The following is a 5198-nucleotide window of genomic DNA, read 5'->3' on the forward strand; positions in this document are numbered from 1 at the left end:
TATTGAACCTTCGTTGGGCATTGTGGGCAAAATTTGAATTTTTGCCTTTTTACGACGGTCTTATGTCTGATGAAATAAGCGTCTGTTTGAGCTCAAATTGAGCCAGTTTGTCTTGAAATGGACCTTAACGGTAATTTAGGTCATATTGAGACGTGATTAAATCACGTTGTTTTGTTGTGGTCGTATTTTGAACTTTTGACCTGTTTGTGCCCGAATCGGCGTAAGATTGCCTTTTTGAGCTTTGAAAAATACCCAGTTGCGTCGGAAATTTTGTTGTTGTTTTGCGGGCCTTGTGTGGGCCTTGAGGTGTTGGGTGGTTTTTGAAATTTTTGTTGTTGTTTTGACTCGTCTTTTGCTTGAAAAGAAGGGAGAGTCATTTTTTATGCGATTTTTGTGAAGTGTTTTTCTGTCGAATGGATTTGGGCGGGTTTTCCCTTGTTGTGTTTTGTATTCGCAGGTGGTTTGTTGTTATTTCGATTTGTCTATTTTGTGCCGTCGTAATGCCGAAATTTCGGCTGACGTGTTTTGTTTTGTCTTGATTGCAGGGGAGTGTTCTGTGTTGGAGTGAGTGTCCTCCACAATAGTGCGTTTACATCATAAATCTCATTAAAGGAATATCTGCAGGATATTTATTTTATGATCCTCGTCAGTTGATTAACGTAAATCGATAACGGTTGGCTGACTCGAGTTTGACGTTATTGTCGTGTGATGGCGGTGATCAATTGACCCCTTTCGGTCACACCTAAAGGAACAAACCCCAATTGACAACTAATTAATTGTATGAGATACAATTTATTTAGTCCCTTGATTTATTGACTAAAAAGTTAGTCGATCTTTTAAGAGAGATTTCGAGTTGCGAACTCGAGGCACGACAGTTATTATTTAATTATACAATAATTGAATAATAAATTTTATGAGACGAGTTTTAGTTAATAAATTGTTAATTCACTAAAATGGTACTAATTGATTAATGTGATTAATATTAGTACGTAAATAATAAGTGTAGCTGTACACGTATTTTTACGGAGTGTTTTGGACAAAATTAATCGGGAATTATTTGAACATAAAACGATGTTTAAAATAATAATTGCGCATATTTGTGCGACAAATATAAGAACCAAAATGGACCCGATTACGTAACATCGGACCGTTTGTACATCAATTATTGTGCATGAACACAATGATTATGCACCTCATTTTTTTATTGGTTGTGCAACCTCCCACAACATTTGTCTTCCACATGCAATTCTTATTGGACATAAAATTTGCAAAAAGCACTCCACTCCCCTCACCACCTACCAGGCCTCCTTCCTCTTTACACACCCACACAATTGTTCATTTTTACACACTTGAACATTGTTTGTGTAAAATAAAATTTCCTCTCTCTAAAATAATAATAACCTTACTAATTGTTAGTAAAGAAAAAGCTTAAAAATATAGTAAGAGTGTTAGTATTATTCTTATATAATCAAGGGTATTTCTAGCACAATATCTAGTTAGCATTTGTTAGAAATTTGGGTATTTTGTTCTTGGGTGCTACTAAAAAGAGATCTTCTATTTGGAGATTTGTGTTAGGAGGATCTTCCATCATTTTGAGCTCAAGAACAATCTAGATAGGTGATCTAGATTGTGCCCTAATTTTTGCATACCCAATGTAAGGAGATTCGATTTCCTTCTTCTAAATCTTTTATTAAAATGCTTTAATAGCATGCATGTTACATAGATCACCTAAACACAAATTATGAGATAATTTGATATATAATTAGAGAGTCTAATTAAGATCTATGATCCTTCAAGTGGTATCAGAGGTAAGGCTTGTAATTTGCATGTTAATTTTTAACATATTTAACAAATTATGAAATAATTTGGAAAAAATCAAAAATGGTGTTAAAAGAGGTTTTAGCACGAAATTTTTTGGGCATACATACCTACTAATCTCAAAGAGTTTGTGGTAAAATTTGGTGATTTGTGAAGTTATTTTGCTATTTTTAATGTTTTTTGTAGAAAACCGAGACAAAAAATGCCGTATTTTGGTTAAGAGTTAACTAAAAATAGTTAGAAGTTGATTCGGGTCTTGAAATTTTTATATTGTTTCATATATATTTTCTACAAATTGTATGTAAACTTTCGAAGGTTGGTTTGGAGTTTTTCATGTTTATTGATTTTTATGAGATAAAAGCCGATAAAAGTGAATTATTTTAATCATAAATTTGAAATAAATATTTCTGCCCTTGATAAATTTATGTACATTCAAAAATATGTTTTAAAAGTTAAAAGTGAAATTTAAAATATAATTTCACCATGTTTTGATGTTTATTGATTTTAATGGTTAAAAATCGATAAATATCGATCTATTTCTTCATAAAATTTATCCGAAATGTTTGTTCATTTTTTGACCTTTTGGTGTTCCTGAGAGTGTTCCAGAATACTCAAAATTTTTAGTTTCAATTTTTGGTAATATTTTCAATTATTTTGAATTTATTACTTAAGAGATACTCCCTCCTATTCAGCCTATAGTTCCCCTTTCATTATAAGACTCCTAACATATATTAGAGAAAGAGGAACTATGGGCTGAATAGGATTGAGTATGAATTTACCGATAAAATAAGCAAATAACACCAAATCAAACTAATTATTCATCATCAAATTAGTGAGGACTAATTTTTGAGGTCCAAAACAGTTTGGACAACTAGTTTGGACTTAAATGAGATTTAATTGTTTATTATTTATTTTTAATAATTAAAAATCGACTAAATCCACAAAACCGAGCAAGATACCAACGATTGTGCGATAGGGCGATTTTGGCATCATTTTATAGCAATTTTAAGCATATTTATTTATGTTGAATGAATGATTGTCATTTATTTAAAGTATTTATTTTGTTGCACCTAGTATTGCCTAGTTATTTTTAATCGTTATTTCCCGAAATGTATGGGAATAGTGATTTGTTTGTAATTTAAATACGATCTCGTATCATCGGTTTGTAATTAATTAATAGTTTTTATTTATTTTTATTAATTAATGTATAATAGGAATAGCTATGTAATTTGATTGTAATAGTTATTTTTACCGGCGTTTCCAAAAAATGAATTTACATCGAGACAGAGTCTTTTTTTGGAAAGGTGTTCCAAATCCCACAAGAAGGAGCCACTTTTGGAAGATGTTCCTATGAAGAGGCAAGGGACCTAGAAGTTGATTTCCGATATGTAATAGTCTAGTTATTTTTAACTAGGAGGCCATACTAGGATTATTCATATGCTTGTTTGCTTTTATTTTTCCGCGCATGCCAAAATCGCCATTCACATGCATTTTATTTTCGCGGCTGTCAATTCACGTCATTTATATTCGCCGACTTAGTTCACTTATAGGGAATTTATGACTAAAATTGACAAAATCTCTGACATAACTAAAATTGATATTAGCCTTACCAATTAGTAACACCATGAATCCCTTGTTCATTAGAGCCTCGCGCGCCCAAGCGGGGTGTTCTCTTTTTACCTCGGGTAAGTAGGGTGATAAAAGGTTATCACGCGCCAAACTTGGCTGGACTCAACGGGATATTAAGACAGTCTTGTATTCCGGGGTTAGTAGATAGATTTAATTAAATCCGTCGACTGAGAGTTCTAAAGGTAGAATTAGTCAAACGTTGACTTACCGAATTTACACGACTATAGGATGTTTTGCCTAAGCGATGCTCATTTTTGTTTAAAAACGGATCTTGGAATCATTTATACAATTTAGTGGGAGATCAATATATAAATGTTAAAACTTGTTAAAAATATTTCACAAGTAAATTTAAAACAATGAATGTTCATATTTCATTGTTTTGTTGTATCATTTTCATTCGCAATCGCATCTTCAACAACTCCATCGACTACTCCACTAGGCAATGATTCATGGCTAAGGTCCGTAATGGACAAATGTACCTTAAAAGATGACGGTAGTAACTTTCTTGAATGGGAATCAAACATCAAAAGCGCCGCGTTGTCCGACAACGTACTCGCTTACTTGACCGATGCCCCTCCCATCGAGCCTGGTCCAAGGGCTTCATCGGTGGTGCGGACCGCCTATGATGACTATATGAGGATGTCGTATGATATCAAAAATGTATTGATATGGTCGATGTCCCCAATTTTCAAGCTATCATGCATCTCATTGAATGCGTACGAGATATTCACTCGTATGACTACTATGTTTTCACGAACACCCAAAGTCCGCCAATACGAAGCGGCGGCACGCTTCTTTGAAGCAAAGCTGGAGAGGGGCCAAAAGGTTGGTCCCCATGTACTAAAAATGGTCGAACATGTCGACACCCTATAGCGTCTAGGGTGTAACATTCCTAAAACTCTTGTGGTGGATCGCATCCTCCACTCACTTCCTACCAAGTTTGCCCACTTTAGGGTAAACTATAACATGAATGGCATGAATAAGAGTTATCATGAAATTTATGCGCTCCTCACCCAAGCGGAGAGAGATATGGAAGCTAGTGGGAGTGAAAAGGGGATGTTCTCATTATGAATTTAAAGAACATGTCCCTTGGAGTTAGGAAGGGAAAGTGGAAAGAAAAGTCCCAATTTAAGAAATCGTCAAAGAAACAAGACAAGGGAAAGGGGAAAGGCATTGAGAATGGCAAACCCAAGGCGAAGAATGTCAAACTCTCCGAGGCCGAATGTTTCCATTTAATGGGAAAGGGCATTATAGGAGGAGTTGCCCAAAATACTCGGAGGACCTTAAGGAAGGGTGTGTGATGCCTATTGGTATGAGCTCCTCTCTCTATATGTGATAGACGTTAATTATGCTTGCACTTCCACTTGGGTATTAGATACCGGATGTGGGTCTCACCTTTGTAATCATTTGCAGGGTTTAAGGGACGTGCGAGCTCTAGCAAAAGGTGATGTGGATCTCCGCATGGGGAATAGAGCTAGAGTAGCAGCCGTTTTCGTGGGGACCTATGTGCTCATTTTAGCTAGTGGTTTAGAGTTGTTTTTAAATAAGTGTTATTTTGTACCAACTTTAACCAAGAACATCATCTCCATTTCCGCATTAGACGCAGAAGGCTTTTGTTTTATGATTAAGAACAATAGTTGAACTTTTTCATTGAATGATTTGGTTTATGGCAAGGCCATTTCAATTGGAGGAATTTATGTTTTAAATGATGTTAACGACGTTTATCATGTGGAAACCAAAAAGCTCAAAAC

General features: G+C 34.9%; 1 long non-coding RNA gene across 1 annotated transcript; it reads left to right on the top strand.

Moving 5' to 3' along the window:
* Positions 1-1338: 1338 nt before the first annotated feature.
* On the top strand, positions 1339-4991 carry LOC141598167 (uncharacterized). The gene is made up of 2 exons (XR_012523288.1): positions 1339-4757; positions 4861-4991. It is a non-coding gene; the product is annotated as an uncharacterized LOC141598167 (long non-coding RNA).
* The last annotated feature ends 207 nt before the right edge of the window (positions 4992-5198 follow it).

This window comes from Silene latifolia, chromosome 9, assembly GCF_048544455.1.
Source record: "Silene latifolia isolate original U9 population chromosome 9, ASM4854445v1, whole genome shotgun sequence".
Taxonomy (NCBI): domain Eukaryota; kingdom Viridiplantae; phylum Streptophyta; class Magnoliopsida; order Caryophyllales; family Caryophyllaceae; genus Silene; species Silene latifolia.